A 12,550-nucleotide genomic window follows, 5' to 3' on the forward strand; every position below is an offset into this window, starting at 1 on the left:
CTGAGAAGACTCTTGAGAGTCCCTTGGGTAGCAAGATTAAACCAGTCAATCTCAAAGGAAATCAACCCTGAGTATTCATTGGAAGGACTGATGCTAAAGCTGAAGCTCCAATACTTTGGCCACCTGATGTGAAGAGAAAACTCACTGGAAAAGACCCTGATGCTGGGAAAGATTGAGGGGAGGAGGAGAAAAACAGAGGATGAGATGGCTGGATGGCATCACCAACTCAAAGGACTTGAGTTTGAGCAAGCTCCGGGAGATGGTGCAGGACAGGAAAGCCTAACGTGCTGCAGTCCAGGGGAGCACAAAGAGTCACACATGAGTTACAGACCGAACAACAACAAAGCCCTGAGACCAGTGCCCTAAACATAGTGAGCCCTTTATGCACACTAGCTCTTAATGTGATTCTGTCATTAGATATTTAAAACGCTAGTAACCCTCCCTTCTTCTTTTCATTTTCTCTTCTTTCCTGGCCAAAAGGAATTAAGAGACACAATATGCCTGTAAGTAGAAAGTGGTGGCTCCATGACTTAGGATATTTATATAAGTGCCCTTCCTCCTCCAGAAGATCTTCTCTACCAATCAGGGCACAGTTCCTGCAGGACATAGCCTGTTCGCTAAGTCACAATCTGGCTATTTAATAAGAGTTGGCACCCAGTATGAAACGTATTTTCCTTTGGACAGACCAGGACTGAAGGACCCAGATGGCTCCCTGTGACTTCCAAGACCAGCATCATAAATAAAGTGATGCTTATTGAAATGATTTACTTTTGCTCATTCCCTTCTCTCACACACAGACTGAGTAGTGATGAGCCCCAAATGGGGTTTGCATGGATTTCTAACACTCTTTGATTAGCGAGCTATGGCACTGTTTTATGTGGATGTCAGCACGGCAGGCATCCTACTTTGAGCAGAGAGTAGGCTAGAGCTAACAACTGCTTTAATGCAATTATTCCCATCAAGAGCCTCTCATTATACTGCTTTACACCCTCAACCAATCACTGTTTCAAGCACTTATAAAATTTTCCCTGTGCGCTCCCTTACATATCCCCATATATTTTAAACCTTCATGTAAACGCCTTCCCTTCGTCCTTTCCCAACAAATACCACCCAGTTACAGGTGAGTTTTCTCCCTCCTTTTTCTCCTCACATGCCTGGGTCTTTAGTTAACTCTCAACTGCTTTTCTGAGTCAATTCTTATCTCTCGTCTCCAGGCTGTTGGATGCACAGCCGCTGGGAAGCTGCTCATCTCCCCGTTTCATCTTTAGTCCTCTCTCAGAGTTTCTTCCAACAATATGTGAGAAGGGAGTTCTCTGGTCCCTTCCTCAAGTGCCTGCCTGCAGGAAAGATGAAAGAAGGCCCCCGAATCTAGGACACATTCTGTTACTTACCACTCGGCACAACTCTTTGCCTAAGTCCTGACAGCACATGAATGCATATAGACATAATTCTTCTGCTGTGACATAGCAGCACGACGATAGAGCCCCTCGTAAGCCCCACATGAGTGCACATTCATCTGTATACGAATCCATCCAATAAACACCTTACTTGCCTGCCACGTGTTAACCACCTTGGTAAATGCCAGAGATACAAAGGTGAATCAGAAAGAAACTGGACTAGAGGAGGAAGGAAGCCAATTAAAACAATATGGCAGTTCAGGAGAGAAATGACAAGGTCCAGAGTGAACCCAAATGGTGCCAGTGAAACTAGGAAGCAGAGTCAAAGACATGAGATATAAGAAGGGTGTCTCAGAAGGATGTATTTACAGTAAGTCCCCTATGTACAAATGGGTACTGTTCCAAGAGCACTTTCATAAGTCCAATTTGTAAATCCAACAAAGTTAGGCTCTATACCCAACTAACACAATCGGCTCTACAGTACTGTAGTGTAATAGGTTTATGATATTTTTCACACAAATAATACATAAAATACAAACAAATGCACAGAAGACATTTTTAACCTTACAGGACAGTACCTTGAAAAGTACATTAGTACAATAACTGGCATAGAGGGGCATGTTTGTATCTTTGAAAATTCGCAACTTGAAAGTTTGCATCTAGGGGACTTACTGTATTGTGTGGGGGGAACAAGGGGAAAAGCCATGAAACCCTGGGATGACTCCAAGACTTCTTGATGAGACTGAGCTAACAATATGGTCACTCCCAGGTCAGAGGGCCAGGAGAAACTGGTTTGGAGGGAAGAAATGAGTCCAGTTTTGGAAACTGAGATACCTATGGGATCTGGGATCTCAAGATACCGATAGCTGTGAAGTATTTAGACTAGAGCTAGAAATATAAGTTTGTGAGGTTGAATACTCACCTCAAACTAGAGTCTCATGCTTGATGTCCTCAAAAGGAATCAAACATTTTTTAAAAAATATATTTAATGAGAATTGCTTGCAAGAACACAATTATCTTCACTTCAAGATACTCTAAAACATTTCTTTAGGAACATGAACCATTTTGTTTTGGCTTCATATTGTCACAGAATTCCTTTAACTAAATTGAATCTTGTTCTGATGATAATGTCTAAACAGAAGGTGTTTAGAAGATACAGACCCTGGGAACTCATGAACACATCTTCTGCAGTGATTTTGAGGATCTGACCCTTATCTTTTGGAGGCTTCCTCACCCCATTATGAGAGAAATTCTTGTTCCTTCCAGTAGCAGCAATGGTTGCATTTCTAAACAGCTGGTTTGTGTTTCTTGCATTGTGCAACCATGATGAGACTTCACTCTCATCTGTTTTCTCAAAAGCTTTGAACAAAATTTGAGACTTAGAACATATTTAGCCTAGCTCCTCCTGGGTGATATGGTTTCTCCCTTACTTTTCTTCATTCCTTTTGCCTCATACTTATTTTGTGCTACTCAGCTGGATTTCTTTTTTATACCCTTACTAGCAGTTTTAAGGAGAAGGCAATGGCACCCCACTCCAGTACTCTTGCCTGGAAAATCCCATGGACGGAGGAGCCTGGTAGGTGGCAGTCCATGGGGTCGCACAAAGTCAGACACGAATGAGCAATTTCACTTTCAATTTTCACTTTCATGCATTGAAGAAGGAAACAGCAACCCACTCCAGTGTTCTTGCCTGGAGAATCCCAGGGATGGGGAGCCTGGTGGGCTGCCGTCTATGGGATCACACAGAGTCGGACACGACTGAAGCAACTTAGCAGCAACAGCAGCAGCAGTTTTAAAAATCATTCCTGAGACAAGGTGTATTATTTATAAAGTAATTACTCATTCATTCATGGTCCGTTAGAGATCATGAAACCTCAGCCTATAGATGAAAGTCACAGCAGAGGGTGAGATGTCTAGTGAGCACATGCACAAAAAAGAAGAAAATGGATCATTCACATTTCAGGGTGGAGACAACAGGAAGAACTGGTAAAGAGACCAGAAAGAATTCATGAGATGATCCTGAGAGAACTGTGGCATGGAAGCCAAGGAAGGAAAATAGACTGTGGGTCAAATGCTGCAGACAGATCAATGAAAATCAAGTCTACAAATGGCCATTGGATTTGGTGATCAGGTGATGATGAACAGAAATAGAAATTTTATTGACCTGGAGATTTTGTTTCTTTGCCTAATTCCCAGAGAATGCATCAAGGCAGAAAATAAAGATAATTCTTGTGAGACATCTGACTCAGAAGGAAACAGGAGATATTAAGAGACAGTTAGAGGTTAATTTGTGATCAAGGATGAAGTTGCATTTCATTAATGTATTGAAGAGATTTGAACATGTTAAAACTACAAGGAAGAACTAATTGAAAGAGTAGAACAAAAGCACAGGAAAGAGCAATAAGAAGCAGTGGATCAAGTTTTGGGTGATTCAAGGTTACCGGCAAAGACTGAGTTAAAGATTTCAGAGGTGGTGCTGACTGGATCTAGCTAGTAGCCATGTGGGTGGAGCATGAGAAGGTCAAGATGTTTTGAAACTGAAGTATTGAATTCATCATCTATGTAGATGGTAAAGTGACCCAGGATCATGGTTTGAGTTGGGTTACTGTGATCCAGATGCCAAAGTGAAAATGAAAGTGAAGTCGCTCAGTCGTGTCTGACTCTTTGTGACCCCGTGGACTGTAGCCTACCAGGCTCTCTGTCCATGGGATTTTCCAGGCAAGAATACTGGAGTGGGTTGCCATTTCCTTCTCCAGGAGATCTTCCCAACCCAGGGATTGAACCAAGTTCTCCCACATTGTAGGCAGGCGCTTTCCCGTCTAAGCCACCAGATGCCAAAACCCTCAACAAATGAGGAGGAGAGACCTCAATAGGATAACAGCCAGAACAAAGTTAGATGGTGATATGGTCAGAAGGCAGAGTCCAAAACGGAAGGAGGTTTTGATTAAAGATGGAAGAGAGGTGGTTTGCAGGAGGTAATGGCAATTTGGGGGATAGTCCAGTGCTGCCTCAGAGCCTATAAGATATGCCTGTGATAGGAGGCAACATTTTACACTGTATCTATGTGCGATGTCTGCAGTGAGGAGGGACCCAGCTGGAGGAAAGCTGAACTTCAGTTAGGGCAAGGAGGTGAGAGGTTAACTGCCACTCTGATGTGTATTTGGAGGAAGGTTAGAGATGGGAGTTAGAAGGGAAAAGTTCATTTCCATCCATCTCCTGCTTCTTTGAAAATGTAGAGACGACCACAACACACAAGCCTCCAAATGAATACCTACAGTTTAGGGATGTCAAGTCAGGAAAGTAGATCTGAAATGTTGATGAATGGAAACTTTCTCCCAACACACTGGTTTACCGTGACGTGACCCATGCTAGGAAACTTATATTTATTTGGAAGAGGAAAGAGACAGAGGGGGACCACATCACCCAGTGAGTGTCTAATTTGTCAGAGTAGGGGTGAGGAAAGCAATGATTTTAAGGCACTAGTAAATGAACAGTTCTAATTAGAGACACAGGGAACCCAACTCTTCCTTTTAGAACTCATGGGAGTGAACTGGGTGAGGAGCTCTACTACCACTGGGGGAAAAGAAAACCTGGGCTTGTTCCTGTCTTTTCACAAATCAAAGGAATCAAATATACGTGATTGTCTTGCTCATAATTTTATTTTAAAAAGCAGTTTGTTTCATGTTGTACTGTTAAAGAAAATACCTGTTAGTAGCTATAGTCACTTTGATGTACTAATAATTCTCAGAGAGCGTTTTTAAGTGAAATATAGAAGTCCATAGATGGTTCACATGGGATTCAAACCTAGGCATTTGGGCAAGGGGTGAGAGAATGCAAGTGATCAGATTTTTCTGTGAAGATCATTCTGTATTGTATGCTATCACACCTACATCTTAAAGATTTTAACTCAGAGCTTTGAATATGGTGCAGTAAGTTAGGTAGCAGCCAGATTTATACAATAAATCCTAATATCTCTAAATTAAAAAGTCAGTTGCTATTTGCCAACTAAATTTCCAATCTGCTACATCAAATTTTTGCATAAAAACTATACCCTCTAGAATTCTACATTTTTATAGCTCTCTTCCTCATAATAGTGTACATTCAGTGCAGTATCAAGCTTACCCTATTTGCTTTAATTTTTTATATTTATGTTATTTTCTAAATGAGTAATTTTCTATAAAGCTTAAAAAAGGACTGTTGCAATGGTTATTTCCATCAGCTCAAATGTATATTATAAAACAATTATGATATTAAAAAATGTCACTGTCTTCTTTTCACCAAAACACCCACTTCCAATTTAGAATCTGGAACAGTCAAATTGCTCTAATATTGCTACCTTATACATCTTATTTGCAGTCATTATGTTTTCCCCATCATCATCTAATTTTTGAAACCATAAGCATCTATTGAATACATGGTTCAAAGTAAAAGCGATAATTTAAAACAGACTTGCTTAAAACAAATATTCCTGAAAAATTAAAAGTAAAAGCTCATTGATATTTTCTGCTACCAAAGGTCAGCACTACAAAACGGAAACCTGAACCATATATGAACACAGTTAACAAAAGAAATGAGACGTAAAACTCTTTATTGTATTAAATAAACTTTTTCTGATCCCTCGCTTGCCCCATTACTCTCTCTCACACCACTACCATCCCACCCACCACTTTAGCTCAGTTTCCTTTCGGATTGGCAGTATAATCTGACAGTGTATACCTGTATAGTCTACTGCATTGGTATCATATTAAAAATAAGAATAATACATTAAACGACCATCCACACTCCAAGAATACTTTTGAAATTCTTCCTCTTTTTCCTAAAACTTTTATGGGGATTTTTATAATTGAACATTTAATCTATGCTATTTAATTTAGAATGAATGCAAGCTAGAGTTCCAATTATCTTTCTTCTTTCCCTCCTTTCTCTCTTTCCAAACGTAAGCCAATTACTCCAACACCATGCATTAAATAATATACTCTTTTTCCCCATTGATTTGAATGGCACTTTTGCCTTATATTAAATCCTGGCATTAATAATAGTTTATACTTTTACAGTGCTTACAACAAGCCAGTCATTGTTTTAAATACTTTACATATAATATCTTTACAATAACTCTATGCAGTATGAACTACTTTATCCCCCTTTATAGATGAGAAATTTGAAAGACAGAGGATTTAAGAATTTGCCCAAGGTCACATGCTATACTGCTCTCATCTGTTATATACACCTAATCCTGAACTCTGCTCTAGCCCATTATCAAACCTTCAGCAGGTATCATACTTTTTTTTCAATTTCTTTTTCTTTTTTGATTGACGAATGTTAGTTAAACTTTAATTCTCACTATTTTTATCATTATTTTTTAATTGGAGGATAATGGCTTTACAATATTGTCATGGCCTCTGCCCTACATCAACGTGAATCAATCATAATCATATGTACATCCTTTCCTGAGCCCCCTTTCCACCCGCCTTCCACCCCTCTGCATCACCACAGAGTGTTGGGCTGGGCTCCCTGTTACACAGCAGCTTCCGCTAGTTACCTTACACGTGATAGTGTGCATATGTCCATGGTACTTTCTCCACTTGTCCTACCCTCTCCTTCCTCCACTGCATCCACCAATCCATTCTCTATGTCTGCACCTCCATTTGTTCTCTGTAAACTGGCTCATCAATACTCTATTTCTAGATTCCATATATATGTGTTAATATATGATATTTGTTTTTCCTTTTCTGACTTACTTCATTCTGTATAACAGGCTCTAGGTTCATCCACCTCACAACGAACTCAAATCCTTTCCTTTTTACGGCTGAGTAATATTGCACTAGAGGCTGGTGTGCTGCAGTCCATGGGGTTGCAAAGAGTTAGACACAACTGAGTGACTGAACAACAACAATATTCAAATGAGTATTATCATACTTTTAATTACTGTAACTTTACATATATTTTGGTGTCTCCTGGGGAACCTGCCCCTCATTGCTCTTTTAATGCTTTCTTGCTATTTTCAATCTTTAACGGAAATTTCACCATTAACTTGACAAGTTAAAAAATGTATTTTGAGTAGAATTGTATGAAATTTACAACTTTGGGGAAACTAATGTCTTTATAATACTGAGTCATCCCATCCAGGAACATGCCAAGATTCTTCATTTATCTGAATCTTCTTTTACAGTGTGTTTGTTCTTCAATATAATGTTGTGGTTTTCTTCAAAAAAAGTTTCATACATTTCTGGCTAAATTTATATGTGGGCGTTATATGTTTCCTTGCTTTTTCCATTAATTTCCCATCACTCACAGGTTAAAAGATCAATCAGAAAGTTCTTGATTTTTTATATGTTCCCCATATCATACTAAACTCTCATGCTGCTGCTGCTAAGTCGCTTCAGTCATGTCCGACTCTGTGCAACCCCATGGATGGCAGCCCACCAGGCTCCACCATCCCTGGGATTCTCCAGGCAAGAACACTGGAGTGGGTTGCCATTTCCTTCTCCAATGCATGAAAGTGAAAAGTGAAAGTGAAGTCGCTCAGTCATGTCCGACTCTTAGCGACCCAATGGACTGCAGCCTACCAGGCTCCTCCGTCCATGGACTTTCCAGGCAAGAGTACTGGAGTGGGGTGCCATTGCCTTCTCCTAGTCACTTGTAAAAGATTTTCAGTTGACTTAATTGAATTTTGAGGCATTTAATTATATCTTCTGAAGTGAAAATTATGCTTGCTTAGTGCTTCTTTGTCTTCCCTTTTTATTGCTATGATTAAAACCTTTAGAACAATATTAAATAGCTGTTAAGGCAGAAGTATTCATTGTCCCCCAGTATCTACTCTCTTCTTCATCCACAGGAAACCCTAATTTTTAGAACAGCACAAGCCTCCTCAGAATAAAGGCTACAGTTTCCAGCATCCTTTACACCAAAGTGAAGCCATGTGACCACCAACTGGCCAGTATCAGCAGAAGTATCTTGTGGCAACTTCCGTGAGTATTCTTAAGAAACAGCAGGTGCTAAACTGGTCTCCGTTCTTCTTTACCCATTGTCCTTTTCTTCATCCTTCTGCCTTAAATACAGACATGATACCTGGAACTTGAGTTGTCATCTTAAAATATGAGAATGAAGATCACACCTGATGGGATTTTTTTGTTTTCATACTTGGTATCCTAAGGTACCAGGAGTGATAGAATGAATATGGGTACCTGAAGAGGACACTTCAACACCCTTAACTGTCTTTCTCCAGTTTTCTTAAACAGAAGGAGAGAAATAAAACCTAGGAGAGAACAAAAGGGCAGAGGAGTAGGGGATGTGGAGTACTCTCCACAGATACAGAGAAGTGCATGTGGAACACCAGCTGAGAGCCGACAGGAGTACCTGACCATTGGAAAAGTACATATAAAGCCACACAAAACTCGATAGGACAAAGGAGCTAGAGGAAAAAACAGGAGTGTTAGTAGGATTGGACCTGCCCTTGGTGGGTGGGGGAACTGAAGCAGGGGTCCGATCCCCACATCAGGGCAATTGTCTGAGTCAGAGGAGGAACATTTAAGGCTGAGAGTGAAACAGCTAATCTGTGGCAGCCTAAATGGAATGAGAATCAGACAGTCCTTGCCGCAGCCATGCATACCCCAGACAGGGAAGCAGGTCCCCTAGAAGGCACAGCAGCTGGGAACTGGAGTTTAGGGATTGTGGAGCAATCCCAGGGTGAGGGCTGCTGTTGACTGTGGAGAGACAGATCGAGGGGATGTGAGGGAGGAGACTGGTGGGGAATGCCTGTGGAGGAAAGCCAGGCAGCCATGGAAGCAAGGTGATACTGCTGAGTCATGTGTAGGGGGTGGCGCCATCACCATAGCCTCTCTTACTCCACACACCAACATCAGCAGCTGAACAATAGAGAGACTGGCCCATCTAGTGCCTGACACACTGAACTACAGAGTAGAACTCCACCTAGGGTTTCCATTAAGTGACTGATTTGCCAAAATACAGAGTAGGACAACACTCAACGTGCTCTTTTAAGTGCCTGACAGGCCAATCTACAGAGTAGGACCCCAGCCAGGGGGGCCCCGTTATTTGCCTGAGTCGCCAAACAATGCAGAAGGACCCCAGGCCAGGGAGCCCTCTAAGTGCCTGAGTGGGCGGAGCTACTGAGAAAGACTGGCCAAAGAGGCTTTCTGGTCGCCAGCTACAAAAGGCTCCGGAAAGGACTCTGATAGGGCCATAACTCCTGCGGCGGAGGCAGTCCACGTCCCTGCACACCTGGTGCCGCTAGGGTCACCACACCTGAAGCAGCTGCACCACCTTCACGCTCAACCCTCACTAGGGCAGAGCTGCCACAGGCACAAAAAAAAAAGGTCTTGCGTTTGTGTGTTGAGTTGAGTGTTGTCCTACTCTGTATTTTGGCAAATCAGTCACACAGGGTCACTTCGGTCGTGTCCAACTCTTTGTAATCTTGTGGACTGTGGCCTGCCAGGGGCTTCTCTGTCAGAGGGCTTCTTCAGCCAAGAATACTGGAGCGTATTGGCCAATACTGGTTGCCATACCCTTCTAGAGCACTGTATTTCCTGCTGCCCTAGCCGCCAACTCCCCTGAGTACCTGGTGCTGCCACAGCCCCTGTGACCCAAGCAGCTGCACCACCTCCACACCTGGCCCTCACAGGGGCAAATCCAAGCCCTCCCGGCCAGCCTCAGGAGCAAACCCCAGTGGACGACCCCCACATGCAGAGGGGGAAATAAGACCACAATCGAAACCCAGAGGCAGTGTGGCTAAGGAAGACCCAAAACCTTCCCACCAGCTGTACAAGCTACAGATTCAATCCACATGATCAACTAGGCAGACTCTGTGTCTATGGAATATATATAGGACATTGAGAGCTCCCACAAAAGAAAACGCACTAGTTCTGATAGCTGTGGACATTGGAGGCAAGAACAAACAGGAATATGATCAGATTAGAATCTGAGCTTCCCTAACAGCAGGTCCAGAGACCAGCACAGTGTTGGAGGGCATCCTAGGGAGGCGAGGTGGACTGTGACTCCCAGTGACGGAAAGGTCTCTGACAGCAGTGACTCAAGAAAAACATTTATTATTCTTATGTTTTGACTTGTTCTGTAGATGCTTTTGGATTTTTTTTTCTTTTTCCTTTCCCCCCCCGCCATCGCCCCCCCACCATTGGAGTTGTTGATTTTATTGGCACTATGAAATCTAATTAAGCTTTTGAGTTGTTTGTGTTTTTTTCAGTCACATTTTTTTGTTTGTTTGTTTTTATAAACTGGCTCTAATTGGGCTTTTGCAGTTGTGTGGAGTTTTCCTTTTTTTTTTTCCTTGCTTCTTCATTTTTTTTTTCTTTCTTCTTCCTTTTTCCTTTCCTTTTTTTTAATTTTAATTTTAATTTTTTAAACCTATTATTATTTTTTCTACATTTATTCCTTTGTTTGCTTTTCCTACTGCTCTTTTCCCCTTGCAGTTAATCTTTAATGTATATAAAGTTTCTTTATTTACCTCTATTTAACTTTGCTTATCTTTCTTTTCTTTCCTCTCAACATATTTGTTAGTTTTGTTTTCATCGTTTTATTCCCCACTTGGCACCTTGCTTAGTTTTGTTTTCCAGTTTGTGCTTTAGTTAGTTTTATTCTTAACTGGTAGATCTAATTTTTGGTTTCCTTTGTTCTCTGGGTCAATCTATTGTACTTTATTTTTGTTGGACTGTTTTGATTTTGCTTACGGGTGTATAGGTATATGTGCATATTCCATTATTTTAATTATTATTTGCCTGATTTTGTAACTGTCATTGGTCTGGAGTTCATCTTTGGTTTCTCATTTTGGGGGATTTGTTTTAATCTCACTTAATGCCATAACATGGAGAAGGAAATGGCAACCCACTCCAGTACTCTTGCCTGGAGAATCCCATGGAGGGAGGAGTCTGGTAGGCTAAAGTCCTTGGGGTCGCAAAGTGTCGAACACGACTGAGCGACTTCACTTTCACTTTTCACTTTCATACATTGGAGAAGGAAATGGCAACCCACTCCTGTGTTCTTGCCTGGAGAATCCCAGGGACGGGGGAGCCTGGTGGGCTGCCGTCTATGGGGTCGCACAGAGTCGGACACAACTGAAGCGACTTAGCAGCAGCAGCAGCAGCAATGCCATAACAAACCACTTGTGGAATCTCATTTCTGACCAGAGATCAAGCCCTGAGCCTTTGGAGTGGATGCACTCACTCCAAGACCCTAGACTAAGAGAACTAACCCTAGGGAGTATCAAATAGTGAGAACTCACACAAAGGAAACCACTTGGATACAAGACCCCGCATCACCCAACCACCAGTAGCACCCTGTGCAGGACGCCTCATCTAAACAACAAACAAAACAAAAATAGAAACCTAATCATCAGCAGACAGGATTATCACGTCACTCAGCCTTGCCCATAAGAAAAAAAAGAAAACAAAACAAAAAAACTCAGCACAAATCTCACCCTATACAAAGCTTACACAAACCACTGGACCAACCTTAGGAGGGCAGAAACCAAAAGGAAGAAAGAATTTAACCTTGAAGCCTGGGAAAAGGAGAACTCAAACACAATAAATTAAAAAGTAATAATGATAATGAAAAGGCAAAGAAATACTACACAAATGGAGGAACAAACTAGAAACACAGAAGTCCAAAGAAAGAGGAAACAGGCAAAGTACCTGAAAAAGAATTCAGAATAATGATAGTAAAGATGATCAAAAATCTTGAAAATAGAATGGAGAAAATACAAAAATCAATTAATAAAGACCTAGAAGAACTAAAGAAAAAACATACAGAGACAAACAACACAATTACTGAAATTAAAAATACTCTAGAAGGAATCAATGGCAGAATATCTGCAGCAGAAGAACGAATCGGTGAACTGGAAGATAAAATGGTGGAAATAACTTCTGAAGAGCAGGACAAAGTGAAAAGAATGAAAAGAACTGAGGACGGTCTCAGAGACCTTTGGGGCAATATCAAATAAACCAACATTCAAATTATAAGGGTCCCAGAAGAAGAAGAGAAAAAGAAACCTGATGAGAAGATTTTTGGAGAGATTATAGTTGAGAACTTCCCCAACATGGAAAGGAAATAGTCAGTCAAGTCCAAGAGGCACAAAGAGTCCCATGCAGGATAAACCCAAGGAGAAACAAGCCAAGACACATACT

The sequence above is a fragment of the Bos mutus genome, chromosome 5 (assembly GCF_027580195.1).
Source record: "Bos mutus isolate GX-2022 chromosome 5, NWIPB_WYAK_1.1, whole genome shotgun sequence".
In the NCBI taxonomy this organism is placed as follows: Eukaryota; Metazoa; Chordata; class Mammalia; order Artiodactyla; family Bovidae; genus Bos; species Bos mutus.